Source organism: Mustela nivalis, assembly GCF_964662115.1.
Source record: "Mustela nivalis genome assembly, chromosome: 8".
NCBI classification, from domain to species: Eukaryota; Metazoa; Chordata; class Mammalia; order Carnivora; family Mustelidae; genus Mustela; species Mustela nivalis.
This window is the reverse complement of record NC_139027.1, coordinates 134,495,866-134,513,643: the sequence shown is the minus strand read 5'-3', so window position 1 is coordinate 134,513,643 and position 17,778 is coordinate 134,495,866. Positions and strand designations below refer to the sequence as shown.

General features: G+C 44.1%; 1 long non-coding RNA gene across 1 annotated transcript in view; it reads left to right on the top strand.

The window, feature by feature from the left end:
* Positions 1 to 8,352, top strand: part of LOC309871686 — a 49,553-nt gene extending 41,201 nt beyond the window's left edge. The window contains exon 3 of the long non-coding RNA XR_014315435.1: positions 8,038 to 8,352. This is a non-coding gene — a long non-coding RNA (uncharacterized lncRNA). The remainder of the gene's footprint in view (positions 1 to 8,037) is intronic.
* The last annotated feature ends 9,426 nt before the right edge of the window (positions 8,353 to 17,778 follow it).

Sequence of the window (17,778 nt, the reverse complement as noted above, 5' to 3'; positions counted from 1 at the left end):
AAGTGGGCATGTAACCTAGTCTTGGCCGCAGAGATAAAAGGGGAAAACTATACAGAGATAAAAGGGGGACACTAGAGGGGACTCTGCAGAAAGGTTTTCCCACACTATAAAGATGGATGCTCAAGGATAGATGCCTCCTTTCCTGCCTTTGACCCTGTTGTGGGAGGAAGGGCTGGGGCTTCAGCAGCTATCCTGTGACCATGAGGACACTCACTCACAGACCAAGACAATCTGATGGATGATGGGCTAGAAGGAGGAAGAAGGCTGGTTTCTAGATGGTACAGATGATCTCCTGAACCGGTCCTCGAGCAGATTCTTGCTAACTAAAGTAAAACATACCCTTGTTATTTAAGCCAAGTTTAGACCACTGGCTGGTACTTACGGTTTGGGGTTTTTTTTTTTTTAATTTTTTATTTTTTTAAGATTTTATGTATGTATTTGACAGACAGAGATCACAAGTAGGCAGGGAGGCAGGCAGAGAGAGGAGGAAGCAGGCTCCCCGCTGAGCCGAAAGCCCAATGCGGGGCTCCATCCCAGGATCCTGGGACCATGACCTGAGCCAAAGGCAGAGGCTTAACCCACTGAGCCACCTAGGCGCCCCAGTTCTTTAGGTTTCAAACATGAATGCACTCAGATACAAATGGATTCCAGTTGTGTTTTAGGAAAAAAATAATCATTTGTCAAGGGAAAATAAAGAGCTGCATAAGTAATTGCTCTTTTTAGATTTCTTTCTTGCAATTGCAAAGGGACGATCGCATTTAGTATTCTTTTTACTGTGACCACAGAATTAAACCAGACTCAGAGTTCCCAAAAAAACATATCCTTAAAATTACCCCTAGTTCATTTCTGCTGAGCCAACAAACACAACTGTTATCACAAGGTCCCAACTATAAATTCCTTCCTGGATATCTTTTATAGAATCTGTGTTTTAAGTCTTGGGACTGTTATCTTAGAATCTCAGTGGTTTATTTGAAAATCATCTTGTTTATGTCATCTCTCTTATAACTATAGAGTAAGCGTATTGTTGAGATAGTAATGACCTTCTGAAACTCAATCCAGGAATTATTGCCTAAGTAAAGAAAAATATGTTTCCTCCAGACTGCTGAAAGTTGGCCATTCAGGTTTGGTTACCTTAAAACATCTCAAATGTCATTGTCCCTTTCCTAAAGCTTCCTGAAATTCTTCTACTGTTTGTGAAGGACTGTAGACAGAAGATATTTTTTCTTAGTTTTTGCCTTTTGGACTTTGACTAACTGGTATTGACACTGAATACTATCTTTCTTAAATGGAACATCAAGCACTAGCCTGTTCCATCTACTCGCTAATTCTCTCCTGTGTGACTTTTGGTTTCTTGCTTGACCTCTCTGTGCTTCATTCAGTTTCCCACCTGTAAACCGAGGGCTTGTGATAGCCGCCACAGACAGGCGTCTGGTGAGCTTTAAATGATTTAATCCGTGTAAAAAGTATTTAATAGAGTTGCCGGCAGAGAGTAAATACTTGCATTTTATGAATATGACACTTATGGGAAAATTCTACCAGAGGAGCTGAGAAAATTAAAGACCAAGAATAAGGTGACAAGCGTACATGATTCCACAGGCACATGCTCAAGGAGTCCTGGTGTGACTCTGGGGGGAGAGCCTCTGGCTGCGCCTCGTTTTCAGGGCTCAGCAGCTCCCCTCCAGGGCCCAGGTGTCTAAAAATGCACCGTAATGGGGCTGTCTTCTCCACACCTGTAACCAGCTCACCTGGCGCCTGTTCAAAGAGACAACTGCTTGTCCAGAGCTGTCCATCCTCAAACTGGGGTCTTCCTTAAGGGATTTCAGACGTAATTTTGACCCTGGGTTTCACCGATCATAATTCAAACCTTTTTGCCCACTTTTCCACATCTCTGACATCAGAACACCCCTATAATCAATAGTGTGCCACAGGGTGATTGAAAGCGTTTTCTCTTCTGTTGTGATACAACAGAAGGATGACGTTCACATATGCAACGGTCTCCCTGAATGCCGACTTTGATCCTCAGCACAAAATCTACCTGCATTGTGAATGTCCCCTATTGGGATTGTAACAACTTCAGCCTTCACCTACGTAGTTCACTCCCTGAATACATCGCTTTTGGGGATGTGTTCCCAACTCAAATTTCACCGTCTTGCAGCTCCGGTGATGACGATCAACTTCTCCGTAGCTGGATTTTCCCACATTAGACATCTTTCTTCTTGCTGCCCTCACCGAGCTATCCTGAGCGAAGGTAGAGCATGGGGGAGAGATACGGCCTCCTGCTGTGAACCCTACATTCACTCAAAGACGAAACCAAACCAAAGAAAACCATCGCGAGCCACCTCAGCCACTGCCTCCATGAAAATCAAGCCTGAGCGGGTTTGTGAACAAAAGATGGCCAACAAGAGCTTAACTTGGTGGTCTGGAAATGGAAGCAAAAAACCAGAAATGTTCCCCCCAACAGGTCTGGTGAAACCGTGTTCTCTGGCACCCCTACCCAGTCCTGAAATGGCAATGAGTTTGGATATAAGAAAAGGTCTTGATTGGAAAAAATAGAAAAACTACCACCTGATAAATGAGTACAAAACAGGACCCGTGTAACTTAAGAAGCGTCATTTCCATCACGAGTCACTAGCCAGAGGGATTTATCTGCGGCTCCTACAAAGATACTAAACAGAATAGCGCCCCCCCCTTCCCCCTCTCTTCCTGCTGCATTTAACGCTGCAGCCCTCCTCATCCCTCCCAGATGCTCGGTGTTCTGGGAGAAAAATACACTCGAAAGAACACATAGAAGACTCTGAATGAGCACTTTACTTCCTCCTCCGGAACTGGGGAACAGTAATAATAATTTCTATCTTGCCAGAGTTGTGCGAAGAAGATTCCAGGAGACAGATTCTAGGAAAGCCCCTTTCAAATGTAAATCCCTACAGCATTTGTGTTATCAATAGACCTTAAGAGACCTTCAGACCCAGGCTGCCCAAGAGAAATATAATGGGAGCCACATGTGTAATTTTAAACTTTCTAGAAGCTCTCTTTTAAACAGATAAAAAGAAACAGGTGAGATTAATTATAATAATATATTTTATGTAACTGGATATAACTTAACATGTTATCAATACAAAAAAATTATTAATTTGATATTTTACACTCTTTTCTTTTTTCATATTCATTCTTTGAAATCTGGTGTATGCTTTACATGTACAGCACATCCCAACCCAGACCAATCACATTTCAACCGCTGACTAGCCATGTGTCCCTGGCAGTTACCATAATGCACAGGACAAGGTCAAGAGAGAACCTGTAGGAAGGACTTCCACCTCCTTCTCCTTACTTCCATTAGAAAAAAAAGTTTTTGGGGGGCGCCCGGGTGGCTCTGCCTTCAGCTCAGGTCACGATCTCAGGGTCCTAGGATCGAGTCCCTCATCGGGCTCTCTGCTTAGCAGGGAGCCTGTTTCCTCTGCACTCTCTCTCTCTGCCTGCCTCTCTGCCTACTTGTGACCTCTGTCTGTCAAATAAATAAATACAATCTTTTTAAAAAAAAAAAGTTTTTTTTTTCCTTTTAAAGATTGTATTTATTTATTTGTCCAAGGCAGAGAGCAAGCACACACACCAGCAAGGGGAGCAGCAGGCAGAGGGAGAAGCAGGCTCCCCCTGGCCCTATGCGGGACTCGATCCCAGGATACTGGGATCATGACCTGGGCCAAAGGCAGCTGTTTAACCCACTGAGCCATCCAGGCGCGCCCCCCCCCCAAAATTTTTAGTTAAAGATTTTAAAGTTGCTAAATAGATATTGCAAATACATATTATAAAACCTCAACGGGTACAAAACTCTGTACAGCATAAAGTAAACCCCGCTTCTTACCCTGTCTTCCGGAAACAGCTTTCCTCCCCAGAGGCAGTCACAGTTAATAGATTCTGAGATTGTCTTGTCTCCTTCCAGAGACGTTCAAAACAAATAAAAGCATAAATGTACATGGAAGTATACACAAACATGCCTTGACAGACACACATACCCTACGTATTGTTTTTTACCCTTTTTCACAAAAACATGAGTGTGTTGTTTGACTGTTCTATACCTGTTGACTGTTCTATACCTTGATTTTATTCACGTAACACTAACTCTCTTAGTTACTAGTTGTGTACCACTGGGGAAGTTACTGGATTTCTGTGTCTCTGTTTCCTCATCTGTGAGCAGGGGTAATAATACTAAAATCCTACTCCTGTATCTTAACTAACTGGAATTTAACTAAAAATTTACAAAACAAAACAAAGCAAAACCTACTCCAGAAGGTTGTTGAGAAGATGAAGTGAGTCAAGGGGGCACCTGGGTGGCTCAGTCGGTTAAGTATCCGGCTCCTGATTTCAAATCACGATCTCAGGGTTGTGAGACCAAGCCCTGCAATGGGCTCCACGCTGAGCGAGGAGTCAGCCTGAGAGTCTCTCTCTCTCTCTCCCTCCACTCCTCCCCCTACTTGCACTCTCTCCCTTTCTCTCTCTCTCAAATAAATAAATAAAACATTTAAATGAGTTCAGAAGTACACAAGACTTTAACAATGTATGGCATGTTCAATACATGTTAGGCATTTTTTTTTCCAGTGGCTACAAATTATCCCCCTGGTGCCTCTTACTGTAATTGATGGAGACAGTCCCCTGTAATGGACATTTAGTTTGCTTTTCTTCGTCCAATCTTTGCTCTCCCAAGAATGCCATAATGACTAGCTCTGTGCAGAGGTCAGGTTGGCCATGAGCAAGTACACTAGAGGATAACCCCGGACTGAAATGTCTCTGTTCAAGGGTATGAGCCTATTTAATTTGGGTTTTGCTGCCAAGATATCTTCCCAGGAGACCTCACTAGTTGATAGTCCCTCCTGCCAGCAGCATGGGAAGTGGTCCTGCTTCCCACAGCCTCAGGCTCACAGGACCCACCAACACTGGCTCCTCCTCTGCCCACCCAAGAGATGGGAAATGGTCCCATGTCAGGGCTTCTGTTTGTCCTTCTCTCGCTGTGGTGAGGCTAGGTGTCTTCATACGTCTAAGACTTACCTGAATTTCCTTTTCTGGGTTATTCTGCTCATTTTTCTACTGGATTATTGGACTAAGCCTTTTTAATCCCTGTCTCCCTCCCGGGTCCCTCCTAGACCTCTCCCCACAGACCACCTGGATGACGTCCCCCCCCCCATCCCTCCCTGGCAGGAATCCAGATTTCCTTTCTGTTGTCATCTTGAGCTGTGATTTCAATCCCATATTGTTAAGTTTTCACACAGGAATAGCATACGTCTTTGGCCAAAGTGTGTCTCCAGGGCAGAAATGGGCTTCTTCGTGTTCCAAGAATGCCTGGTACTGAGCATGTATAAGGCAGGCATTTGATGAATACTTTGCAGGTGTATTTAAAAAAAAAAAAAAAAAAAACTTCGTTGGCAGATAGCTGTAGAAAAAAAGATCACTTTTTTTGTGTTTTTCAAAAAATTATTTTGTTTTTCAAATTATTTAAATTATTCTGGTTACTCCACCATTAAAAGTATCAAATTTTTAACCATTATTGTTATTAAATTGTTAAAATTAACTATTAAAACCAGAGTTTTATTATTCAATTATTAAAATTCAAGAACTTTAAGAGTAGAAATATTCCACTCTCCCCAAAGAGGACCATTTTAAACAGTTTGTTAAACACCTTTAAATATTTTCCCTATGATTATACAAACATACATTAAAAACTATAGGACTGTGGGGCACCTGGGTGGCTCAGTTGGTTCAGCTGCCGACCCTTGATCTCAGGTCTTGATCCCAGGGTCATGAGTTCAGGCCCCACGCTGGGCTCCACACTGGATGTGCAGCCTACTTAAATAAACAAAAAGAAAACAATTGTAACTCTTTTATTTCAATCTTTTATTTAATTTCAATCTATTTCTTTTATTTCAATCATTTATTCAACAGATATTTACAGAGTACCTACTATGTGCCAGGCACCATGTTTTTTTGTTTCATGATGTGTTTATTTTTTGTTTGTTTGTTAGCAAGTGATTTCTATGATCAAGAAAGTTTACATGGGGTGCCTGGGTGGCTCAGTGGGTTAAAGCCTCTGCCTTCAGCTCAGGTCATGATCCCAGGGTCCTGGGATCGAGCCCCGCATCGGGCTCTCTGCTCAGCAGGGAGCCTGCTTCCCCTTCTCTCTTTGCCTGCCTCTCTGTCTACTTGTGATCTCTGTCTCTCAAATAAATTAAAAAAAAAAAAGTTATATCACAATGAGATAGTCACAGAATCCTGGGTTTGGAATAAACGTCCAGATTTCTTTCCCTGTCTCCAAATAGAGCATGCAACGCATCTAAGTCGGTCTAAAACCTATTGTATAAGGCTCCTGGGTGGCTCAGTTGGTTAAGCATCTGCCTTTGGCTCAGGTCATGATCCCACTGTCCTGGGATCGAGCCCCACTCCCTGAGCTCCCTGCTCAGTGGGGAGCCTGATTCTCCCTTTCCCTGCCACTCCCCCTGTTTGTGTGCTGCTCTCTCTGTGTCAAATAAATTTTTTAAAATAGGCCTCCAGTGAAAGACTCTTCACTGTGATCTTTAGCAAACCCCTCCTAGAGTTCACTCGCTCCGTTCTTTGGAGGAAATGATCCATACAACAGATAATAAATGAAGCAGTAAAATGCTCAGAGCATGCACCTGTGTCAAGGAAATGAAACGGGGGGGGGGGGCCGTGTTAAATTTAAGAGATATAGTCAAATCAGAGTCTGGGTCCCCATCATGCTTAATCTGCCTTTGCAGACATATAATTTGTGCATAGAAGACATTTAGCCCCTCTAAGCCGTCATTCTCAAAGGAGTCCTAAAATCCAGAGTATACAGGGGGCGGACATCAAGTATGATCAGAAATTAACCTTTAAAAAAAAAAAAAAAAGCCTAACTTTGAACATCCTTTCCACTATGATAGGATAGCAGGGAGGGACCAGACAAAACTCAGGACCAGGGAGAGCATCATCCTCTATTCCCTGGACTGGTGCACTTGACTATCCATGTCATGTGAACCATTCTGCCTTTTCTCTTTTCTCTCCACACACATACAGAGGATTCAGGGACGTGAAATGCTCCTAGAGGTTACTGCACTTTATATTAACTACCTGCTGTGTTTCTCCTGATGATTAAATCTGTAACTCACGTAAGGCAACTAATTTAGCACCCGGCGCCGAGTAAACATTCTATGAATGTTGGCTTTGATCATTACCACTACTTTGACACTAGGAGAAGATAATTTTCTCTCTGTGAAGCCAGATTTCACATTTGTTCCTGCCTTAGTCACCCCAGCCCACCTCCAGCAAAACTGAAGACCTAGAATTGTCTTCATTCTCTGAGCAGGTTTCCGGGAACAGTCACTGGCATGTAACAAGTGATCGGCAAATACTTGTTGAATGAATTTAAAAATCTCCAGTTTAAAAGGGATAAAAAGTCAAATGAAGGGGCGCCTGGGTGACTCAGTTGGTTAAGCAGCTGCCTTCGGCTCAGGTCATGATCCGAGGGTCCTGGGATGGAGCCCTGCCTTAGGCTCCCTGCTTGGTGGGGAGTCCGCTTCTCCCTCTGCCTCTGCCCCTCCCCCTGTTTGTGGTCCCTCTCTATCTCTCTGTCAAATAAATAAATAAATAAATAAATAAATAAAAGAAGAGCCAAATGAAGGAGGAGGGTCATCTGCTAGAACACCTTCCTATTACTGTGAAGATTAAAAAAAAATAAGTCTAATGTTCAATAAATGATGTTCAATAAATGTCTAAACTGGCTTTAGCTTTTTTTGTTTTTTAAGGTTTTATTTATTTATTTGCAAGAGAGGAAGAGACAGCATGAGAGAGGGGTGAGGGCCAAAGGGAAAAGCAGACCCCCACCGAGCAGGGAGTCTGATGCAGGGCTCCATCCTGGACTCTGGGATCATGATCTGATCCAAAGTCAGACACTTAACAGACGGAGCCACCCAGGTGCCCCCTGGCTTTAGCTGTTCAAAAAAGCCACGCACTCTTTCTTCTATAAATATTTTTTACATTCCTACCCTGTGCCAGGCTCTGAACGAGGACCAGAGATGCAGTGGTGAACAAGACCAGACAAGAGCCCTCACGGACCCGTGGGGAGAAAGCAATAAAAAGACGTACAACCAAAACGATGCTCTCGGGGTGCCTGGCTGCTCAGTGGCTTAAAGCCTCTGCCTTCGGCTCAGGTCAGGATCCCAGGGTCCTGGGATCGAGCCCCGCTTCGGGCTCTCTGCTTGGCAGGGAGCCTGCTTCCCCCCCTCTCTCTACCTGCCTCCCTACCTACTTGTGATCTCTGTCCATCAAATAAATAAATAAAATCTTTGAAAAAACAAACAAACAAACAAACTGATGCTTTCAGATTTCAAACTTCCATGAAGGAAATAAACAGAGAGATGGGAGAGAGAGCGACTCCCGAGGAAACGAACTTCTACAGGGATTCGAAAAAGGACTCCCAGGAGGGGACACGTGCAGTGAGGTCTAGGGTAATAACTGAATGTCAGTATCCAACAATAGCAAAAATCAAAGTGTGTAGGGGCACCTATGTGACTCAGTTGGTCGAGTGTCCTTACTCCTGATCTCAACTCGGGTCATGATCTCAGGGTCATGGCATCAAGCTCCACCTAGGGCTCCGTGCTCAGTGGGGAGTCTGCTTGAGATTCTCTCTCTCCCTCTCCCTGTGCCCCACCCCCACAGTCTCTCTCTCAAATAAATAAATATTTTTTTTTAAAGATTTTATTTATTCATTTGAGACAGACAGAGACAGTGAGGGGAGAGGCAGAAGGAGAGAGGGAAGCAGATGCCCCGCTGAGGTGGGAGCCCAGCCAGATCCCAGGACCCGAGCCAAAGGCACATGCTTAATCATCTGAGCCACCCAGGCGCCCCTAAAATAAATAAATAAATAAATATGTGTAGAGGTGTGGTATTATGTAAACTAAACAGCTTCGTTTTCATTCTCCCCTTTAAAGAAAAAGGAAGGGGCGCCTGGGTGGCTCAGTGGGTTAAGCCTCTGCCTTTGGCTCAGGTCATGATCTCAGGGTGCTGGGATCAAGTCCCGCATTGGGCTCTCTGCTTGGCAGGGAGCCTGCTTCCCTCTCTCTCTCTCTGCCTGCCTCCCTGCCTACTTGTGATCTCTCTCTGCCAAATAAACAAATAAAATCTTAAAAAAAGAAAAAGAAAAAGCAAGGCCGAGCCTTTAAAAGTCTGTACCATGTTCTAGAAGAAGTATGGACAGAGGGACTTGTTTGGGACTTGATAGAACTCTCTGGAGAATGGATGACATCAAGTTAAAGTGGAAGGTGTGAGTTCTCTACAACCCAAATTCCTAGGTCTACTTATATTCTTTCTTCATTTTTTTAAAAGAGATTTCATTCGGTTAAGTAATCTCTTCAACCAACGTAGAACTTAGAACCCCAAGATCAAGAGTCACGTGTTCTACAGATTTAGTCAGCCAGGTGCCTCTCTAGGTAGACTCTTTAGATAAGCCCCTAAATGTATCTCCTCTTAGGTGGAAGTAAGGGAAGGTTGTTTTGAATTCTAATGTTGAACCAAAAGACAAAATTAATTAACTCAACAAATATTTAGAGAATATGTATATGTCCCAGGCACTGTTCAAGGCTCTAAGAAACTTGTGGTGAAGGAAATCTTCAAAGACTGTGCCCAATGGGAAAGACACGCACTGTACCCTTGAAATATACACAGTCTGTGATCCTGGTTTTATGCAAGAGGGAACGGAGTCTCAAAGAAATTGTCATTTGCACCCAGTAAGCTAGCTTGAAAGACGGAGAACATACTAGCCCAAGACCTTGTCCCTGCGCTCCACTTGAGTCAGTGTCTACCTTCGCCACTGGAGGCTATGAGGAAGACAGGTGCGAATGTGCCTTTCCCAGGTGGGGCACCCACGGTCTGGCTCATGAAGAGTTGCACAGTTTGAGGATAAGGGCAGGTAGCATACTGGATTACAGAACTATCCATAACAAAGCCTGCATAACAGACTGGGAATGGAGACAGATTTCAGAATTAATGACTCAAGTATGGGAGTCGAATCCAAAGAGATAAGAAATGGGGTGCCTGGCTGGCTCAGTTGGGAGACCATGCAACTCTTGATCTCAAGGTCCTGAGTTCAAGCCCCATACTGGGCGTGGAGGCTACTGATCCAAACAAGAAACAAAAAACAAGCAAACAAACAACAACAAACAAAACAGAGAGATAAGAAGAAGGAAGTTTCCCTTCTCCAAAGCCAGGCACTGCCCGGAGCGTTCCATCTGCCTTCTCCCCTTTCATCCTTGAAGGGAACCCCTAGCTAGTCCCTGGCAGAACAGAGTGTGATCTGATGCTCTCAACCACGGAGATTCTGACAAATGCCTTCCATAAGGGGGCGATAGGAAGAGACGGGCAGTCTGGCAGAGGAGAATCAAAATCAGGTGTCGGTGGTTCATTTTTCTTCTCCACCAACGAGAAGTCCCACCTTGGGATGCAGCAGCGGACAGAATGGACAAGGAGCATTGCCATCATTCTGCTCAGGGGCCCGGCCTCCTCCTGCTTCTAGAATAGAATGGCTTTTCTGAATGTGTCTTTTGACACACTTTTTTCTAGCAGGAAAGTTACAAATACAGTAAAGTAGGAAAAACTCGCACAACGAACATCCCCATGCCCTTCACCCATAATAAACAACTCTTAATGTTGCATATGAACTTGAGGTCATTTCTGTTGGTAAGAACCCCAGAGAGAGTGGTTTCCTTTTACTTCCGCTGTTCTTTGCGTTCATTCTGTTCCTTTTTCTACGGAGTTCCTAAAGTAAATGTGAGCTCATTTATTTTCAATCTCTCTTTCCTCAAGACTACACCCAAGGCTGTGTATTTTCCTTACACCACTTCCAGTGCATCCCACGGTTTTTTTAAAGCAACTTCTGGGGCGCCTGGGTGGCTCAGTGGCTTAAAGCCTCTGCCTTGGGCTCAAGTCATGATCCCAGGGTCTTGGGATCGAGCCCCGCGTCGGGCTCTCTGCTCAGCGGGGAGCCTGCTTCCTCCTCTCTCTCTCTCTGCCTACTTGGGATCTCTGTCTGTCAAATCAATAAATAAACTCCTAAAAAAAAAAAAAGCAACTTCTGTTTATATAATACCTTGGTGCATAATTATGTAATTTTCACAAATACATAAACATCAACATATCATACATGTTTTTTTTTAATACCGCAGTCATTTTTCCTTTTTTTTCTTGATTTCTGCCAACTTTCCCCCACCCAACCCCCATGCATAACCTTTCTTCACAGCTAAATTCATGTGATTGTATGTTTTTATCCAGGTTCAAGTAATCCTAGGCAGGGATCATTTATCACCGATTCCCTTACCAAAGCAGGGTATTATTTTACTTTTTAGTGCATTTTACTCTTATCACTCAACAATACTTAATGGAAATTCCTTCCATCCAATGCTTATGGGTTTATTTTATTTTATTTGATGTCTGTATAATATTCTGTGAATGGGCCAGTAGTGATTCCTTTTGTTTCCATTTTTTGCTACCATTAATAACGCTGTAGCACACATCTTTGAATATATATTAAAAAAAAAAAATCCTCAGGTGTCCTAGAAGCAGAAAGTTGCTGACAGTGGCCTCTGTGGCAAGTGTGCTGAGACCTTGGCCAGCCAAGTCTCTTTCTTGGGGCTGTGTGTCAGCATCTGTACTGTAAGGGGGTCAGATTAGAAAAGGACCAGGGAGCCTGCTATCCACTTCTATCAGTCCAACAGTTCATTCACTCGGACAGCCACCCAGCACAAACCAACACGTACCTCCAAGGTGCAGACATTGACCCAGGCGCTATGACTTGACCTTGAAGAGCGTGGAGAAGGCTCCCGCTGTCGGGGAGCTGACGGTCTAGGGGAGAGAAGCAGACAATAAAGGTGCAAGGAAATGCTATCAGATCCACGCATTGAAGAGGGCTGGGGATGGCCACAGGCTGGGGCTCTCTCAACACGTCTACACTGAGAGGCAACCTGCTCTCAACACGTCCACACTGAGAGGCGACCTGCTCCCCATTCAATGTGATTCTCATGATACTCAGTTCCTACGTGTTTTGATGTGTTCATAGTTCGTTCTGATCTTTGACTCTAGTGAGCACCCTTTTGTAGCCAGTTTAGTTTCTAGATCTTCAGGGTCTGATCCTATAAATCAGAAGCAAAGCCTGAGGCATCACCATGTTTCAAAGACTTACCGGGTGATTCGATGCGCAGTCAGGTTTGGAAATGACTATGTTGGAGGGCTGTCAGGAAGCGCATGGGACCCCCCACATTCAGTGAAAAGACAGAGTGGAGATCTGATTTGGAAAGGTGGGCTTGGAGGACACTCACCACCACCACCCCCGCCCCTGCAGAAAGTTCTGCCTTTCAAACTCTTACACTGCAAAGAGAGAAACCCCACGGGGACCCCTCACCCCCATTCTCAGGAAACATCCTAGGGCCCCTCTTGGGCGCAACCCATTTGATGTGCAGTAGATACGTTTAAAAAAAAAAAAAAAACAACCCAGGCAGTGGGCTGCCGGAAACCCAGCAGAAGGAAAAATCTAGAATTGCAAATGTAAAACTCCCAGCCTCTAACAAAGATTATGCTGATGGAACTAACTGGAAGCTGAAAACAGGGGCAGAAATGACCTGATACTGAAATATCTGCGAAGTAAAACGCTTGGGGAAGGGGGAAGGGTGTACGGCATGGTACCATCCCCCACCTCTGTTATTATTCTGGGACTAATAACACCTACCTCCTAGAGAGGATGACGTGAGGATTAAACATAAGACCGTTGTCCTGTTAAGCAGTCGGCAGCTCTGGGTGCTTAGTTAGGGCGTGACCCACGGGGCCGTCCTGCTCCGGGCTGCTCCCCTCCCCCAAGCGAATTCCTCCAGTGTTTCCAGTGCACACACCGCAGCCCCCCCATCCCTGCGCCTACTGTGTCCCAGTTACCCGGCCCTTAGCTCGTGGGCTTACCCAGGTGGCACATTGTAACTTTACTCTGACAATTTGGAAAAACAAACACAGCAGTTCTACCCTTTTAGATGTCTCTGGCTTCCGCACACCCTCTCAAGCCTGCACACTTGTCAGGATCTTTGTGAAACTGTGCGGAAGCTTTGAGCTGCCCACACGCTAACGTGGCCTGGTTTATGGACAGGCTCTTTTGTTTTATCTTCTTCTGATGCCAACTTAGCAGGCACCGAGGGAAATGCTGCGAGTGTGCTTTCTTTTATAAGCTCTTACCTGATTTTCTCCTGTCGATGAGCTTTAACGCACTCTTTTTTTTTTTTTTAAGATTTTATTTATTTATTTGACAGAAATCACAAGTAGATGGAGAGGCAGGCAGAGAGAGAAAGAGAGGGAAGCAGGCTCCCTGCTGAGCAGAGAGCCCGATGCGGGACTCGATCCCAGGACCCTGAGATCATGACCTGAGCCGAAGGCAGATGCTTTAACCCACTGAGCCACCCAGGCGTCCCATCTTTAACGCACTCTTAACGAAAATTTCAAGTTAGTCCATTTGAGGATGGCGCCAACGAACCTTTACCAGCTGTTTCAAGGCTGTTATAAGCACAACCCAAAATGGTACCTGGTTCTGTTTACACGGCTGTGGGAGGGGCTGGGGAGCAAGATGTTGAAAAGTCGCTTCATTTGAATGTCCTCATTAAAATATATACATATGCATTTCAGTAGGCATGTATATCAAATGTGTGTTATCATGAATTAAAATACATATATGCATGCATGTATAAAATATGCACATATACATTTATAAGAACAAAAGATTTGCTTTAATGAGATGTTTGGGTAACAGGGACTGTTTCTGAGTATCAGCCCCGAGTAGCCTCATTGGAAACACACGGGTATTTTTACAGGTTCTGAGCGATACAGGCACTTAATTAAAAACTGTGGACAAGGGTGGCAGAAAGTTCCAGCTTTAGCATTGAGGTGCCCTCGCTCCCAGCCTTTTCCTCACCGACCTGCTGGAACCACGTCAAAGCTTTAGCAAAGGCACCTGTGTTTACCCTTCCCGCCTCTGTCCTGGCTCCTCCTGTCCACGAGTTCTCCCAAGGCGGCTGTCTTAGAAAATTCCAAAATGTCTGCGGTGGGAGAGAGAAGGCGGGAGGAAAGAGCAATGACTCGTTTAAAAAGTAAATGGGGTATTTTTACTTTATAATTTATAATCTGTCCGCAGCCCCCTCTCCCCCCCACCCCGCCCCCGCCCCTCCAGAGGACCCTTCCCCCTCCCCCGCGGTCCACCTTCTCAAGGCCTTTCACACTTTGTACCTGGGATGAAACGGAAGGGGAATTTACAGCCTTCAGTGAAAATGTTCAGGGTCCAATTATATAGTCTTCTGGTAAAGAGCGGGCAGAGGCAGTGGGGGAGTATGGTTTTCACAATTCGAGGCAGGCTTTAGTCCCGGCCGTGAAGCTTGCGTCATGATAATACAATTTTGTATGTTAAACAACAGATGTCAAACAGAAGAAAGAGATGGGGTCTTTGCTTTTCTTCTCCTGTGGACCTTGCTCCCCCAAAGCAGCCATTTTTTTCAGTTGCCATGACAGTGGTAATAGGAGTTTATCATTTTCCCATGCTTGCTGCATGCTAATGTGGAAACAATTCAAGAACGTTCTCTGCTTAGGCTAAGAATGGGTCCCCACCACAGTCTTCAGCTGAGCCGAAGAGGCAGAGGCTACCTTTGCCCGATCCCCTCCGCATGGCCCCCAACTCCCAGCTTATGGAGCAATTTCTGTAAAGCGGGAGTGTTTATTTGCCTGTTAACGAATAGGTTACAGTTAGCCATGGGACAGATGCAAGGGGCGTGAACGGACAAAGCCAGTAAACCATCCTTTGCAAAATAAGTCAAACGAATATCACCTAGACTGTAACTATATATAATACTGATAAATCATACATGTTTACTGAATACATCACAACCCTGCTCTTTCTTCCTGAACACTAACCTAACTTCCAAAATATCAAGCCCATTTACACCCGGAGGACAGGAGGAAGGTTTCTTGGAGAATTACCGAGGAAATCATATTTTAATTAAAAAAAAAAAAAAACCCGTCTTGAAATGAACACAGATGATGTCAAAATTAAGAAAAATCACCCTTGGAAGAGTTTCTTCTTAAAATGAAGGAACTGTGTTCTTAAAAATAGACAAGAAGGAAACGTGGAGAAGTACGTAAAGCCAGATGGTGGGTACATGGATGCTCTTTCCATTATTCTTACTACTTTTCTATATGTTTGAAATATTTTATAATTCTTTTTAAGAAAAATCTGTGAATCAAAATCTTTCTATTTGGCCTTTAATTAATATAACCAAATGAGGAAAAGAGGGGGAGAAAAAAACGACATCGCGGGGCAGAAGCATGATTAAACTCCTAAGTGATTTATAGCGTAGGTAGGTTTATTTCCCTCTTAATTTCTAAATGAATGTGGCGGTGGTTGTCAGTTGATATTTGCTTTTTTTTTTTTTTTTCCTTCCTAATCCCTTAAAAAAATTTCTTGCATTAGTTGACCACTAAAATGATTACTTCAATTGTTGATCGAGTTTATTCTCCGGAATTGAAAAACCAGTTGCTTTTCTATGCATTGTCCTCCTTATTTTTTAGGCATCTGGCACATTTTATTCCTTTTTTGTTATTTTGAGTTGTTCTTTTATCATTATCTGCAGGAAGCAGCATTAGCATGCCGCAGATAAGACAGATCCAGATGTGCATATCAAAGGATGAACAGCTACTTATTAAGAAAAACTTTTCTTTTTAAGCCCAGCTTCTGTTCAAAGGAATAATAAAGCCTGTGGCATTAGTGACAAACTGGTAATTCAATGCCTTGTCACCGCCATGCATTGGAATGGGGGAAAGAAAAAGGCAGGTCAAAGAAATTGGTAAGGTCCACACTTGAGAAAGCTGCAAAGACAGAACTAGTGTAAAAGTTCATCTTCTCCAGACGTAAGCATTTACATCCTGCTGTGTCCATTCACTGTTTTCTGGGAGAAATGAATGAGCTGCAAACGGGCTGGCTGGCTGTTATGATTAAGGATGAATTTTGAATCGCCCCACGATTTTTTTTTTTTGAAGAGTGAAATATATTTGCATCAAGGGTATTGGATTTCGGTGCTTCCTCTGCATGTGAAAATGGGCTTAGGAACACACGAGACGCACATACATGTAGAAGAAGCCAGTGCTGTAATCCTTTGTAAAATAAATCTAAAAGTCCCTTCCGTTTTCCTCTGCCTCTAATGTTAGGTGGCTCCCTCCTCCCTCCGGTATGTGTCCCTGTATCTCTGATAGGAATTTACATGCGTAGAGACTCAAAGCTGCTGAAATATATGCGTAAATGCACAGATATAATTAGTGTGGTTGTTTCTATTCCATTCCATTCCATTTTAAAGTAATCGTACACCCAACCTGGGGCTCGAACTCTCAACCCTAAGGTCACAAGTCGCATGCTCCACTGACTGAGCCAGCCAGGTTCCCCTCCTGTGGTTGTTTTTAAAATTAATACTCCTGGGCGCCTGGGTGGCTCAGTGGGTTAAGCCTCTGCCTTGGGCTCAGGTCATGATCTCAGGGTCCTGGGATGGAGCCCCGCATCCGGCTCTCTGCTCAGCAGGGAGTTGCTCACCGCCCCCCACTTCCCGCCTGCCTCTCTGCCTACTTGTGATCTCTCTCTCTCTCTCAAATAAATAAAGTAAAATTAATATTCCCATGCCATACAGGGGTTTCTTTCCTTGCACTTAGCAGTTCGATTTGCTGATCTTTCCCACTTGGCATACATAAATCAGCCGCGTTCTTTTCCATTTATACATAGTAGCCCAAGGATCCATGGTACACACTGTGATGTACATTTTACATCAAAAAGCCACTTTCCTTTTGGTGGCTTTTTAAGTCTCTTCCAGTTTTTCCTTATTGCAAACAATGATGCAGTAAACAATCTCCCACGTCTGTCTCCGTGTGCGCATCCTTTCTGTTCCTTCCCCACATCGCTTTTGTTTCATTTTCTCTGTTCCCCGGAATATTTCTTCTAATAGCTGAGAGAAGTTACACATCTATGTGCTTACGTCTGAAATAAATGAGAAGTCAATGAGTCTCTTACTTGCTCTTTAGATTTAACACGGCAGAGAACTGTAATACGTGTACCCATTCTGAGGGCATTTGGCTTCGCTTTGGTGCTTCGGTTCCTAAGCTTTGTTCTATAGTTGACTGAAAAATTACCTGGACTGAAGTCATTTTTGGATTTGCTTGTTTGTTTGTTTTGTTTTAGGTTTTATTTATTTGAGCGGGCAAGCGAGCACAAGCAGGCAGAACTCAGAGAAGGGGAAGCAGGCTCCCCACTGAGTAGGGAGCCCAACTTGGGGCTCAATCCCAGGACCCCGAGCTCATGACCTGAGCCGAAAGCAGATATTCAACCAACTGAGCCATCCAGGCTCAGTTTTTGCACACTGATCTTTGTAAAAGTTAGCTGCGTCTTCCCTCTGTCTGTGAGATTCTCATTAGAGTTCTAAAAAGGTATTACTAGCCCTCCTGTTTAGTAAAGAAACTTTGCCCAAGTCTGCTAAATCAATTTCATCATAAAAATGAGAGTGGTCTAGGGGTTCTTGGGGGACTCAGTGGCCTCAGCATCGACTCTTTTTTTTTTTTTCTTAAGACTTTATTTATTTATTTGACGGAGATCACAAGTAGGCAGAGAGGCAGGCAGAGAGAGAGAAGAGGAAGCAGGTTCCCTGCTGAGCAGAGAGCCCAATGCGGGGCTCAATCCCTGGACCCTGG